The sequence below is a fragment of the Chiloscyllium plagiosum genome, unplaced genomic scaffold (genome assembly GCF_037043375.1).
Source record: "Chiloscyllium plagiosum isolate Xiang-an unplaced genomic scaffold, Cpla_swu_hap1 HiC_scaffold_10, whole genome shotgun sequence".
Classification (NCBI taxonomy): domain Eukaryota; kingdom Metazoa; phylum Chordata; class Chondrichthyes; order Orectolobiformes; family Hemiscylliidae; genus Chiloscyllium; species Chiloscyllium plagiosum.
The window spans coordinates 22437171-22452394 of record NW_028270148.1 but is presented as its reverse complement, the minus strand read 5'-3'; the positions used below and the strand labels follow the sequence as shown (position 1 = coordinate 22452394).

Sequence of the window (15224 nt, the reverse complement as noted above, 5' to 3'; positions counted from 1 at the left end):
GAACTGTTCAAGAATGCAACTCACATCTTCTCACGGGCAACTAGAGAGGGGCAAGAAATGCTGGCCCAGCCAGCAATTCCCCTGTGCCTTGAGTGAATAAAATGTTAATGAGAAGGCACCTGCTGTTCTCGCCCTGACCTGAGAATGGACCCTTGCTGTCTCTTTAATGTGGAGGATCTTTCTCCAAATTTTACAGTCCACCTTAACTGAAGGGTGAGCCTAGCCTCTGAACACTAATTGGTCAATCTATAGTAATCACTGTCAGGTGACTTCCCACCACTCAGGACCAGGCTGTGACCCTCCACCATCAGCTAACCTTACATCATGTTCCCAACCTGAAGAGCAAGTCCATGCTTTAAAGGCCTGTTCCTTTTTATTTGTAGCTCAACATTATACATCACTTTCTGGATTAGAAGAGCACAGCAGTTCAGGCAGCATCCAAGGAGCTTCGAAATTGACGTTTTGGGCAAAAGCCCTTCATCAGGAATAAAGGCAGTGAGCCTGAAGCGTGGAGAAATAAGCGAGAGGAGGGTGGGGGTGGGGAGAAAGTAGCATAGAGTACAATGGGGATGTGGGAGAGGGGATGAAGGTGATAGGCCAGGGAGGAGAGGGTGGAGTGGATAGGTGGAAAAGGAGATAGGCAGGTAGGACAAGTCCGGACAAGTCATGGGTACAGTGCTGAACTGGAAGTTCATCACTGTTGACTATTTTGGGTATTACATCTCTTCAAAGCTAATGTTTCATTTTGTTCTCTCCCTTGAAGAACTGTAAAGAAGGAAACGAGTGAGCTTGCATTTATGTAGCATCTTTCATTAGATTCCAAACCACATTACAACAGAAAAAGTACTTGTCGAAGTGTAGTCATTGATGTCAAATGGGATCATTGGTTCCCTCAAAACATGCATTTTAGAAAATAATCTGTGTCATAGTTAATCAAATAGTGAAAGAGGAACAAACAAAATCTATATTTATGTGGTGTCTTGAACATGGGAAAAGATTGCAAGGAATTTCAGACCAAAGACAAAAACAGATAGTGTTTGCTGAGAAGTTAAGGAAGTTTACAGAAGGTTTGATCAATGAGTTGGGATTGAAGGATTGAAGGAGGTAAGTGAGGAGAGAGTGAGGGGTAAGGGAGGGAATTTAGAGAGGTATCTTGATTGAAGTGCCTTATGTAAGGGAATTTAGTCAAGCTCTCAAAAGTAGGTTTAGCTTTTGGGATGGGGCCTTTTATTAGGGTTTTGCTGCCATACTTTGAGTTGGATCGAAGACAAATTGGTCGAGGGGAGCTCAGGTCAACAAGTACCATCTTGCAACATTAATCTTTCATTGTATAGTCCAGCCTCCTCTCTGTGCTCTTTAGAGTCTTCTAAAAGATTGCCAACTCTCTCACTCCAACAGACATCTACACCTGGTTCTGCTTCACTGTCTCCATCCAAACTCACTTATCAATAACTGCTCTGCAGTAGTTGTACAAAGCTGCTCTTAAGGGGATAAACAGCATCAATTCATTCCAAATCCACCAGGAAGGTGACCTCGCCTGCTGTATGTAATGTTTAAACAGTTGTGAATCTAAAGCTACATGTTTCTCATTCATTGATCACTTGTTTTGTACATTCATTCATGGAACGTGAGTGTCACTGGCTGGCTAGCGTTTATTGCCTGCCCTATAATTGGAAAGTTCTACTTAACCTGGGGATGAGATATCTTTCAAGGAGTCTTCATGATGGTGCTAATACATTGAAAACAGATTGTATATCCTGAAGCTTGATCCACCACAAATCCAATTCTATTGTTTCATCTCACCTTCAGGATTAAAGTAATGTGCAAACAAAGCAAAGGCGCTATGAGTAAATGTCTTTTGGCACAGCGAGTAGTTAGGGTGTGGAATGCACCAGCTTAAAATACAGGCAGGTTCAGTTGAAGCATTCCAGAGGGCACTGGATGGTTATTTAGGGAGAAATGGTGTGCAGGGATATGGGGAAAAGGCAGAAGATTGGCACTGGGTACCGGAACTGGTGCAGGATCAATGGGCAGAATGCACTGTATCAATTCAGTGATTATGTGATTCAACTGAATCTTGGACTCCTGTCCAATCAAATGCTGTCAAACGTCTTGTATTCAGTGAGAGTTCAAATCATTGTGACAGTAACATGTTAAAAGTATAACTGGACAGGTCTGAGATAATCTGGAGGTGGAAGATTATCCCCTGGAGGCTGTTGCATCAGATGGTGCTGTTAATCAGGTTCTGGCCACTCCAGCTGAATCACTCAGCCTCCATTTCATCCCCTTGACCTCACCAGCCATCTCCCTGCAGATCACCTTGCAATGAATCACACACCCATTCCCTCACTCCAGCCGCTGCCCCGATCAGACACCCATTCCAGCAGCCACCCCTCAAATGAGTATTGTGACAATGGGGTCCACAGACTGAAAATGTCTCCATCATCCAGACATGACATGAGGAAATCAGCCCAAGTTCTCTGTCACAAAAGTGGTGTGGGGTTGGAGGAAATTGGAGGTGAGTGGTGTGAGAGGCCCAAGGAAGGGACTTAAGGTAGAAGCAAATCATAAAGCGTAGTGTGTGAGACAAGGCTATGAGAACATTTCTGGATGAAGAGAGTTTTTTGATTTGACCTGTTCAACCACCGAGAACCATGTGAGTCTTGTGAGGATGGTGAATTTTGTGAAAGGTATCTTGATGTTTTGGCTGGCTAGGCGTCCATGAGGGACAAGGGTCAGGCACTCAGTCACAAGAGTGATGGAGATGAAATTGGGAGATGATAAGGTATACGATATGGGTTTTGGCAGCTTTGGGCCAAAGTTCCTCCAACAATTGAACATCAGGTGTACAAGTGAGAAGAAGCTGTGAATCTTCACATTCATTCCTGCTTGGCAAGTAAATCAGGAGAGCAAAGGTGAGAGTTCTGCATTATCTTGTTCAGGTGTATTTAATCACGAGGAAAAGTTTAGGAGTGTTGACAAAATTTAGTGCTCACTGAATCAATGGCAAATCAGTAAATTAATTGTCCTTAACACGTAATTAGTCTGCACAATAATTCTAACATGCTAATTAATAAAATCCTGTGTGAGCGAAAGGGTGTTTGAACCGTGATTGACTATTAACCAGAAAACCAAGCAAAGAACAAATAATGGGGTTCATTTTTAATTCATTCACTTGCAAGGCCAACATTTAATACTCATCGCTAAAAGTCCTTGCGAGTGTACCCTCTCGAACCTCTGTAGTCCATACAACCATACAGAGGGAACATTGCTTACAATGCCAATAGGGAGAGGGTTTTGACCCAGGATTTTGACCCAGTGACACTGAAGGGACAGCAATGTATTTCCAAGTCAGGATGGTGTGTAGATGCAGAATCTGCAGGTATCCATGTATCATTTGTATTTGTCCACCTGGTTGGCAGAAGTATTGGCTTTGGTTGGTGCTGTCTAAGGAGTCTTGGTAGTCGTTGCAGTGCATCTTGAAGGTGAGACTATTGTCTCCGTGCATTGGTGAAAGAAATGAATATTGAAGGTGATGAATGGGATGCTAATCTAGCAGCTGCTTTGTCCTGGATGTCAAATATTGCACAATCAGCAAACATCCCCACTTTGGACCTGATGATGTAGGGAAGATAATTGATGAAACAGGTGAAAATGGTTGGGCCTAAGGTACTATCCTGAGGATCTAAGGGCTCTTGTGACACAGCGGTAAGGACCCTACCTCTGAAGTAGGAGGCAAGGGTTCAAGTCCCACCTGCTCAGGAGATGTACAATAACATCTCTGTACAGATTGATTAGTAAAATATCTACCCTGAAGCCCTCCTGCAGACTTGTCCTGGGACTGAGATGATTGAGCTCCATCAAGCACACCAGCTAAGAGTGGCTCCAACCAGCAAAGAGAGTGTTCTCCCGATTCTCATTGACTCCTGTTTTGGTAGGTGCTACACACGGTCTGGTTCTGTCTTGAAGTAAAAGCTAGCAACCTTCACTTCTCCGTTTCAGTAAAACCCTTTTATTCATATTTGAGGTCAGGAGTTGAGTGGCCCCTGGTTGAACCCAGGCTGAGCTTCATTGACCAGGTAATTGCTAAGCCATTTGACAACACTGTTGATGACACCTTCCATCACTTTATTAGTGATTGAGAGTTAACTGATCGGCAGTAATTCGCTGGCTTGAATTTCTTCTACCTTTTGGGAAAGGACATAGTTAGGCAATTTTTCTCACTGTTGGGTAAAAGTCAGCATTAGAACTCTATTGGACTTAGCTATGGACAGGACTATGAGTCTTCAGTCACATTGTCAATGTCAGGATCCATTGCCTTTGGAGTGTCCCTTGCCTCCAGCTATTTCTTGATATCATATGGAGATATCAAGAATTAGCTGAAGGCTAGATCTGCTCTGTGCTGCTGGAGGAGATTGAGATGAATCATCCACTCGTCATTTCTATCTGGAGATTGTCTCTTGCACTGATTCACTGATCTCTCCCATCATTCAGAATGAGGATATTTGTGGAGCCTTCTCCTCCTGTGCGTTGTTTTATCATTCAACACCACACAGTCATGAATGTGTTAGGATTGTGGAGCTTAGATTTGATCTATTGGTTGTGGAATTACTTGACTCTCCGTTGCATGCTGCTTTTGCTGCTGGACATGCAAGTGGACCTGTGTTATACCTTCACCAAGTTGGCACCTTAATTTTCGGCAGGCCTGGTGTTGCACTTGGAGTGCTCTCCTGCACGCTTCATTGACCAACGTTGATATCCTTTTTGCAAGGTGATGCTGCTACAAAACATGATGAAGGGTATCTTCAATGTGTAGATAGGATATCACTTCCACAAAGACTGAGAGGCCTTGACTCCTATCCTATATTGTCATGGACAGATGCATCTGTTACAGGAAGAAAGTGAGTATGAGGTCAAGTATGGCTCCCTTGCCAATTGCCACATCCCCAGTCTGGTGGTTATGTCCTTTCGGATTGAGCCAGCTCAGTCAGTAGTGCTGCTACTGAGAAATTGTAATGATGGACATTGAAGTTTCCCATTCAGAGTTAATGCGGTCTCCTTGTCACCCTCAGTGTATCTTCCTTGTGATGTTTATCATACAAACATATGATTTGGAAGAGGAGCCACTCTTCTGCCATTTAATAAGAACATGGCTGATGTGATTGTGACCCCAACTCCACTGTGCAGTCTATCCCCAATACCCTTTGACTCTCCTGTCAATCTAGAATCTCTCCACCTCAATTTTAAAAAGTATTCAATGACTCTGCTTTCACTGTTCTCCCAGAGACAGAGTTCCATAGGACACCAACCATTAGGAATAACAAATTCCTCTCATCACTCTTAATTGAGACATTTCTTGTTATTGTTCTTGTTCTAGTCCATCCTACAAATGGAAATCTACTCTCAGCATTCAGCTCTTCTCAGGATCCTATATGCATCAACAAGATCCCTCTCATTTTTCATACAAACCCAACATGTCCAACGTTTCCTCATATAGTAATTCCTTCAAGCTGACTGAGGGACTAAATCAGACAACTCCTCAAAGAGCCAGCATAGGGACAATAGGCCATTGAATCATACAACACATTGACTGTATAGAAAACAGAGCTAAGTCATAGAGTCATAGAGCCATAGAGATGTACAGCATGGAAACAGACCCTTTGGTCCAACCCGTCCCTGCTGACAAGATATCCAAACCCAATCTAGTCCCACCTGCCAGCACCCAGCCCATATCCCTCCAAATCCTTCCTATTCATATACCCATCCAAATGCCTCTTAAATGTTGCAATTGTACCAGCCTCGACCACTTCCTCTGGCAGCTCATTCCAGACACGTACCACCCTCTGCGTGAAAAGTTCTCTTTTATATCTTTCCCCTCTCACCCTAAACCTATGCCATCGAGTACTGGACTACCCCACCACAGGGAAATGACTTTGCCTATTTACCCTATCCATGCCCCTCATAATTTTGTAAACCTCTATAAGGTCACTCCTCAGCCTCCGGCAGGGAAAACAGCCCCAGCCTGTTCAGCCTCTCCCTAAAGCTCAAATCCTCCAACCCTGGCAACATCCTTGTAAATCTTTTCTGAACCCTTTCAAGTTTCGCATCATCTTTCCGATAGGAAGGAGACCAGAATTGTACACAGTATTCCAAAAGTGGCCTAACCAATGTCCTGTACAGCCGCAACATGACCTCCCAACTCCTGTACTCAATAGTCTAACCAATCAAAGAAAGCATACCAAATGTCTTCTTCACTATCCTATCTACCTGTCATACAGTGCCACTTAGATTAGACACTATTACCTTTGATGGGGTGGAATACAAAAGTTCACAGTTTAAAATTAGATCTCGGCCAATCAGTGCTGATTTCAGGAAGCATTCCTTCACACAGAGGAGAGTGGGAATGTGGAACTCTATCCCCCAGAAAGCTGTGTGGAAGATTGAGCGCCCTTGGAGGTTTCAAGACTTGAATTAAATGTACATTACCAACCAGATGGTGGAAAATGTGCTTCATTAGGTTAAAATTAAAATGGAAATACTCATGAATACTCAGCAGATCTGGCCACATCTGTTCAAAATGAAAGAAAGTAGAGCCAAAGGTTGAAGTCATTAACTCTATTTCTCTCTCCTCAGATGCTGCTTGATCAAAGTACTTTCAGTATTTAAACAAAACAAAGAACTGCAGACATACGATCTGAAACGAAAACAGGAATTGCTGAAGAAACTCAACAGGTCTGGCAGCATCTGTGGGGAGAGAAACCATTCTCATTTTGAGTCCAGTTTAAGGGACTGAGATGGTTACCAGACTCAAAACAGTGACTCTGCTTTCTCTCCACAGGTGCTGCCAGACCTGCTGAGTTTCTCCAGCAATTTCTGCTGTTGTTATCTTCATCATTTGCTGTTTTGGTTTTGGATTTGCAGTATAAGCTGTGTTTTGCTTATACTGATAGTGCAAAATTCACTCCCCTTTGCTCAGAAACAAAATCAATGTGTTTCTATTGTGACAAAAATCGAAATCAAGATGCCATCACGCATTATAGGAAAAATTTGAGAGGTAGCTATCAGGAGAGGCTATGGTTGTGTTGGTGAAGTTTGCTCAGGTATTTCCACACTCTGCAGCATTAAGACTGAACGATAAACTTGTCGGAGGAGGCAGGACGTGGGGCCAAGCAAAATACAATTCAGTAACCCATGAGAATACATGCTTTGTTTTTATCTATCTTCCCACAGCCATGACAGACTGGGAGAACTAATGAATGAATGATTTCATTGTCATGTGTAATTTACAGTAAGAATACAATAAACTACAGTGGGATAGCTTTCATTTGTTGCCAAGATTTGGCACCAGTTTGAATAATTTAAGAATAAGGGGGGAGAAACATAACAATATAGCTTAAAGAGAGTCCATCAATTCTGAGCCAGCTCATCACCATCAATGACGCCTGCACTGTTACCCCTTTTCCAGCACTTCACCATCTACACTGGACCCAACTAATGAAGTTGCTGATCTTCAGGTGCCATCTTTTGCCGCTGGGCCGATTCTCCTCTGCCAACGCACCAACCATAGTCACCTCTAACACCTCTGGCCAACTTCAATGTCACTATGATGCCCTTCTGCCACCACTTCGCCGCTATCTACACCGGACCCAACAAACGTCGAAGTTGCCAACGCTTATGCCCCATCATCCGCCACTCAGCCTACCTCCTCGACATTGCCTCCGCCGATCCCAATGTCAAGTTCTGCACTCACCTCAGAAACGTAGTTAAGGGCCCACTCAAGTTCCGTGCTGGGCCTGCTCAACGTCCGTGCACTGGGTCTGCTCTGGGTTCTCACCGCTGGTAGTACTGTCCGAGCTCAGGACAAGAGCTAACTAACGGTATAGAGAGAAAAATAAAGAAGAGAGAAATGAAAAGAAAAATGGTCGGAGCAGATGAGGTCTGGCTCAGGAGCTACACTCCGATGCCATCTTATTCATCATGTTCGAGAAAACCTGCTTTGGAAAATGTTCTCAGTTTTCCCGAAAATTTCGCAATCCAAGTCTTCTCAGTTTCAGAAAATATTAACTAGCTGTGGGTCAGTGGAGGCAGTGGCAGTACCAACTGTCTTATTGCTAATTAACCAAAGCATCTACCACAGAAATGCAGTTTCCCTGTACCAATTACATTACTAAACTCTCTTCTAGATAAATATCAGTTTATCCAGACGATTGTGAGAAGCGTGGGATTGCAGGGTGTCATAAGATCAAACATGATGCAGGAGAAAAGGCAAAATCCTGAGGAAGCTGGAAATCTGAAACAAATAGGGTGAATGCTGGAGAAGCTCAGCAGGTCTGGCAGCGTCTATGGGGAAAGAAAGAAAATTAATGTTTTGAGTTTAACATGACTCCACTTCAGATCTTTCTTCTTATTCCGTTCTGAAGACTATAACTCTGTTTCTCTCTCTGCAGATGCTGCCTGACTTACTGAGCTTCTCCAGCATTTTCTGTGCCTGCCTCATTAACTTTGGAAGAATGATTGGCCATAAAAGTGTGTGACAATTCTTCGAGAATGGGGAATGGAGTGACATGTTCAACATGGAGGACTACTGAGGAGCAGGGAGCAGTAGGAGGCAAATAGAAGGAGGTTTCTTTGCCCATGTTTAACCTGATGCTATGAGACTTAATGGGATCAGGAGGCAATGTTGAGGACTCTTAGGACAAGTTCCTCCCAACAATTGTAAACCATTGTGCCATCACCTCTGCTGGGTCTGTCCTGCTGGTGGGAGAGGATATATCCAGAACTGGGTGATTGTGGCATCTGGGACATTGTAAGGTCTGATTCAGTCAGTATAACTACATCACGCTGTTGCTTGACTAGTCTGAGAGTTCGTCTCCCAATTTTCACTCTAGCCCCCAGATGTTCGTAAAGATGATTTTGCAGGGTCAACAGGGCTCTGTTTGCTGTTGGCACGTTCAGTGTTTTGATTAATGCTTAGTGGTCGATCTGATAATTCCTTTTATCAGACTTTGCAGCAATTTGATTCAAATAAGTGGCTTGTTAGGCTGATTCAGAGGGCAGTTAAAAGTCAACCACATTGTTGAGTGTCGGGACCCAGGTAAGGACAGAAAATTTTCCTTTTCTAAAGGACATTAGTGAAGCAGTCCCATGGTCACCATTAAGGTAGCTTTCAATTCTCAATTTTATTGAACTCAGCTTCCACCATCTGACATTGTGAGATTCAAACTGATATCACAAACATTACCTTGGCTTCTCTTGGTTACAGCTCTAGTGACTATGTCACTGCTTCCCCATGCAGACTGCAGGGTACAGAGATGAGTGAAAAGTACAAGCTCTGAGAACAAATACAAAGACTTCGATACCAACAAAGGTTTCTGAAAAATGCAGCCAGCCCAGATCGTATTAACTGGCTACTAATGACAGTGCCACATTGTGAAGGAACCAAGGCCAGAGCAACATATAGCACACCAGTCATGCATCAAGAGGGTTAGGAAGTACATCGAAAATACATGCACGAGCAGGCATTCAAGCCTGAACTACCATTCAATATGATCATGGCTGATCATGCAATGTCACTATCCCACTCCCGCTTTCTCTCTTCACTCCTTGATCCTTTTAGCTGCCAGGGCCATGCCCAGTTCCGGTATTATCCAACATGGATAGTGATTGTGTAATATTGTTGAATGATGGTAATCAGCAGAAAGTCAACTGAGTGCAACAAGAAAACAACAGATACCTCTCCAGATGGATATATGATCACCAGATCAGGATGAGTTGTCGGACTTCCAAAGCGTGACATTGAAAATTGGATTGTTAATCTTGTAAACTGTTTTACCTATTCATTAAGTTTCAAATTGACAGCATCCTCTATGTACAACTATTTATATTTGCTTGGGGTAGTATTTTATCTTTAGAAAAAGTGGGACTTTGTGTTTTGTCTCAGTGTGTTTTTCAAAGACACATTTTATTTTGAATACATAATAATCACCTGAAAAACATGTTAGCAAAGGTGTTTAACACAACTAAGGTCAACCGCAGACATAGGAATCCAGAATCCAATAGATAGAACCAAGAGGTTCATTGGAAACCTCTCTCTTTAACTTGAATGTCAGACACAAAAACAGGGACTACTATTTAGCGATAAGGCTGTTGGATTTATTAATGTAATGTTGGGAGCCTGCACATGGAAGCCTGGTCTCCCAGAATCAGAACATAAATCATTCCAATAGAATACCATTGCATGCCATCAAAAAGCCTCCACACCATGATCCTGCATTGTTCTGTCAGTGCATGAACAGTACTTTATTTCTGGCTGGTTACTAGCTTTAGATAATCAGTGAATGTCAGAGTGAGATAGCACCAAGAAACCAGATGGGCAGAGCTGCATCTCAGCCACTAACTAGCAGCCAATAGCTTGGCAGGTCGGCAGAGCCAAACTCACAGGGAGCTCAATGCTACAATGACACTCCACTATATTTTGCTCCTCTTGTCGCTGAGATGCTAATTATGGTGACGTTTTTTATCCCTGTTTTATGGTGGCTGCCAGAAAGGAAAGTCATAGAATCTCTACAGTGTGGAAGCAGGCCATTTGGCCCATCGGGTCTGCACCGACTCTCTGAACAGAACTACCTAGACCCCAGCTCCACCCACTCACTCACCCCCTGATCTGTAATCCTGCATTTCCTATGGCTAATCCACATTACCTACATATCCCTGGACACTAGGGACAATTTACATGGCCAATCCATCTAACCTGTACATGTTTGGACTGTGAGAGGAAACCAGAGCACCTGGCAGAAACCCACACAAACAAGGGGTGAATGTGCAAACTACACAGAGACAAGTACTTGAGGCTGGGTTTGAAGTTGGGTTCCTGGTGCTGTGTGGCAGCAGTGCTAACCATTAAGCTACCCAGTCTATCAATTAACAATAAACACAAGATGAGAACAAGGGATGAAAGCTCCTTAAGTCAGTAAGGTGTACATAAAGGTCAAAGCTACAGTCAGGGTTTCCTTAATGAAAAGCCAGCCCAGTTAAAGTCCCATTGCTCCTTCAGCAAATCGTTGACAGCAACAGGAAGCAGAAAGCAGCAGAGGAAGGACAGAGCTGAGGAAAGGGAATTTCCACGACTTTCTCTGTTTTGCTACATATAAAGTGCACTCCTTCCCGACCCTCCCTTGAGACGCCTCAACTCAGGGAATTAAGAAGAACGTTCAGCAGTGAGAATACCCACAGAATGGTGAAGCAAATAGTATTGACTGATTAAAAGGGAAGATGGAGAGAAAGGAGGATTACAATGGTAGATGTGGATGGAGGAAGAGGCTTGAGGTGTGTGACAGCACCAGCAGGGACTGGCTGAGTCTATGGCCTACTCTCTATGCCCTCTCTCCAATGTAATCCCACAATGATCCCAACATGGCAAACGAAAGCTGATCTTCTGAACGCAAAAATTTTCCTCTTTAAGTAGACAGGCTTCAACTTTAACTCTTGACCTGCAAGGGAAAACTGCCATGACTTATCCTCCAGGACCATCCTTTGGGTTAGGACAGTCGTAGGTAACAGGCCCAAAGAGGAAAGAGGGTATTTTTTTCTGTCTGGACCCAGGAGTGCAATTACACGCAATCTTCTTGGTTCATTGACTGCCCAACACTCTCTGATTGCTGTAAAATTGCATCCCCATTATAAAAAAATGAGACACGTAACCTGTCTAGCACAGTCCCACTCTGACAGATTAAATATTATGCTAAATGACCATTAAGGCAGGATTTATGACAGCAAATAATTTTAGTCAGACAAAGAATCAAACTTGGCTCGAATCTATAATTCATTTCTGTCACAAGAAGCTGTGTGCCAACAATTTTAAATTGTAACATTTAATTCAGTAAGGGTAACACTAACCCTATCAACGCAGTGTACTTTTCTCATTCATTCATCGATTGTTGGTATTAATTCCTAGGCCCCATTGCCCTTGAGAAAGTAGTGAGCAGTGAGCTGTCTCCCTGAATACAACTGAGTGGCTTACTCATTTCACGGAGCATTAAAGAGTCACATATTGGCCAGGCAGAGGTAAGGCCAGCTGATTTGCTTGTTGAATGTAAACCCAATGGGTTTATCACGGACAATCTGACATGGCCACAATTGCTGAGATGAGTTTAACATTCAGCACTTCAATTAATTATTGAATTTAAATTTACTGTAGTGTAAAGGGTTAATTGTGTTAGGTCTAGTTATTAAGCATGTGCAAATGGAGCTATGCCATAGTGACATTGATCAAATGGAAATGGAGGCCGAGTTTGTAAGGCTTCATTGATAAATCTTCCCTTACCCTACCGTGTAAATTGTTATTTGTTATAAAACCTGCTAACATTCATGGGGAAAGTGATGGTCTAGTGATATGAACATTGGACTGTTAATCCAGAGACCTCGGTAATGTTCTAGGGACCTGGGTTTGATTCCCACCATGGTGGCATTTGAATTCAATAAAAATCTGAAATTAAGAGTTTAATAATGACCAAGAAACTGTTGTCAATCTGTTTCACTAATGCCTTTTAGGGAAGGAAATCTGTCCTCTTTACTTGGTCTGTGACTCTTGATCCACAGCAATGTGGTTGACCCACAACTGGCCAATTAGGGATATTCCTGATGAAGGGCTTTTGCCCGAAACGTCGGATTTTCCTGCTCCTTGGATGCTACCTGAACTGCTGTGCTTTTCCAGCACCACTCTACTCCAGAATCTGGTTTCCAGCATCTGCAGTCATTGTTTTTACCCAATAAATGCCAGCCTAGCCAGAGATGCCCACATCCCTTATTGAATAAAAGAAACTCACAAGTATGTAGATATCATATTTTTACATAGTATGATCAGTGACTGGACACATGGAACTAGAGACAAGAGGTATTAAGAATTCCTGGTGAATTCCTGTGACAATATTACCTGGTAAGTCAGAAGACCAGCCTAGCCAACCCCAAAATGGGGCAAATACCAGAAGAGAAGCTCAGTGGCAACAGGGAGTGAAGAATGACAGAAGTCAGGACCCATCTGGGCACCAAGCAAGGTAGAGAGAAGGCCTGTGCATCAGATGAAAAGGTGCAGGGGTAGGCAAACAGCAGAAAACACAGCAAGTAACAAGAAAAATTAAACTGGCCGCAATTCCTTTGGATCAGAAAGTGATAACCATGTAAGAGATGTGAAGAGGGCAATGAATCACAGACTGAAAACAGCCTGCATAAAATCTGATAAAGCACAGGTGACTACAGAAACAAACATTCTCTTTGCATTAGACTACAAATCAAATACACTGATAATTGAGAAAACATTATCTTTACCAGACCCTATGGAGAATGTGGAAGGCCCTAAATAAGCCATGTAATGGTTACAAAGGAGATGATGTTTTAACAGATGCAGTACTGCTTCATTCCTCAAATGCAAAGCCAGACAAAGTTGAAGCCTTGTTACATATGCAACCGGCAATAGTCCTGGTATCATTCTCGCCTGACGTGGTATAGCGAAACAAACTACCATGATGAAGGGTGTGAGATTTATATATATTAATACAATTATTTCTGGGGTTTAGATTTTAAATTAATGGCATATGGATTTGAGTGAAACAGTTTAATAATTAACAAAGCCAGTTTCTTCAGAATGGTAATTTTAAACCAGGATGCGTCATTGCAAAGATGATCGAAGGCTTTTTGGCTAATTAATGGAAGTCTATTTGTATCATGGGGCTTTACAACAGAAGAACAAAACAAATAAACCATTTGCTTAGCAGAAGATACAGTGAGCAAGTTTTTTTAAAAAATTTGGTTAAAAGCCATTGAATTCAGTTCATAGGAGACCTGGTTAAAATCAGATGTAAGAATATTTTTTCCTAGAAAAAGTTGCTTGTTCTGAATAGTTAAGGAAGTAAGTTAAAAAGTTCAGAGTTGTAGTTTGTGAAAACTTCCAGATCAGGAGTGCTTGGTTGGCACTCAGCAGACTGTCAAAGGACTCCGTGTAATCTCTCAGTGGGTGAGTAGTCAAAGGGATTGCTCAGGGAATCAGAACTGAGAACAAGCAGATTGGACAGGGAAGGAAAGATTTTCTGGAAATCATTGCAACTGTAAAGTAATAGGTTTGGGAAATAGCTGGGATTTTGTTTTGCCACCTGTTTGACCTGCCTTATATGTAGATAGCCCTTTTTTTGGTTTCTCTCTTTTGCATGAACTCCTGTGTTTTTACTAAAACCAAATTTGAAAAATAATGATATAGGTAAAGTCACTGTAGTCCTACCCTCTCATTAGGGAGACAACTGTTTGTAGTTTAACCTGAGGGTCACCGCAACTCAGGTGAAGGGACAGATTGAAAAGAGGGACCTCTGCTTAATTCAGACAGCACAGGAATTGAACCAATGTTGCTGATGTTACTCTGTACTGTAGGCTAGCCATCTGGTTACTGAACTAACCAACTCAAGCATTTCGTAAAGCTCTCTCAAACTTTCCTTCAGCAAAGAACAAAATTACCAGACTATAGAACTTCTAGAGGAACAGAAGGCTTTGACAAAAATTGAACATAAAAAAGAGCTCAAATGGATGCAAAGTGAACAAGAGTTGGAGTGGTCGAACTCAAAGAGACAAAACAGACCTAAAAACCCAACTACTCAGAGGTGCATTGTGAGATCAGGTCTAGGAGACTGAAAAACAACAGGTTAAAATAGATTTCCAGAAATCCTTTATCCACAGACAGCCAATGATCTAACAGAACTGCTATAACAAAAGGAGAGGCAAGGATGGAGCAAGTAAAGGTGTTTGTTTCACAAAGATGTTTCGTCACAGAGAACTATTAACTGAGGAAAACTTTCAAATCCATTTAAAAGTGAGTGATAATCTCTGCTTAAAACAAGACACTATCGATGAAGAGAACAAAAATCCTCCTTTAAATTTACAGAAGTCCATCATGGAAAAGCAAGCCCTTCATACAGATGGAGACCACCTGCAGAATGAAGATCATCTTTGGAAAAAAGGTTTAGAAATACAAGAGGCAGTGTTTCAAGGCAATGTCTTATAGATCCTGGTCCAAAAGGCAATTTCCTCACTGACAATGGTCCACTTTTACTTTCTGACGATGTTCCAGAGATATTCTTGTCATCCTTCTACCTCCCAGACACTGACAAGGGAGCCCTGGCATCTTACATATCCATGAAATAGTTAAGAATTCTGTTGCAGTCAAATGTCTCAAAGCAAAGAGA

At 42.4% G+C, this 15224-nt stretch overlaps 1 pseudogene; it reads right to left on the bottom strand.

Annotated features, from left to right (window-relative positions):
- Positions 1–15224, bottom strand: part of LOC148148921 (uncharacterized) — a 590427-nt pseudogene that overhangs the window by 466105 nt on the left and 109098 nt on the right.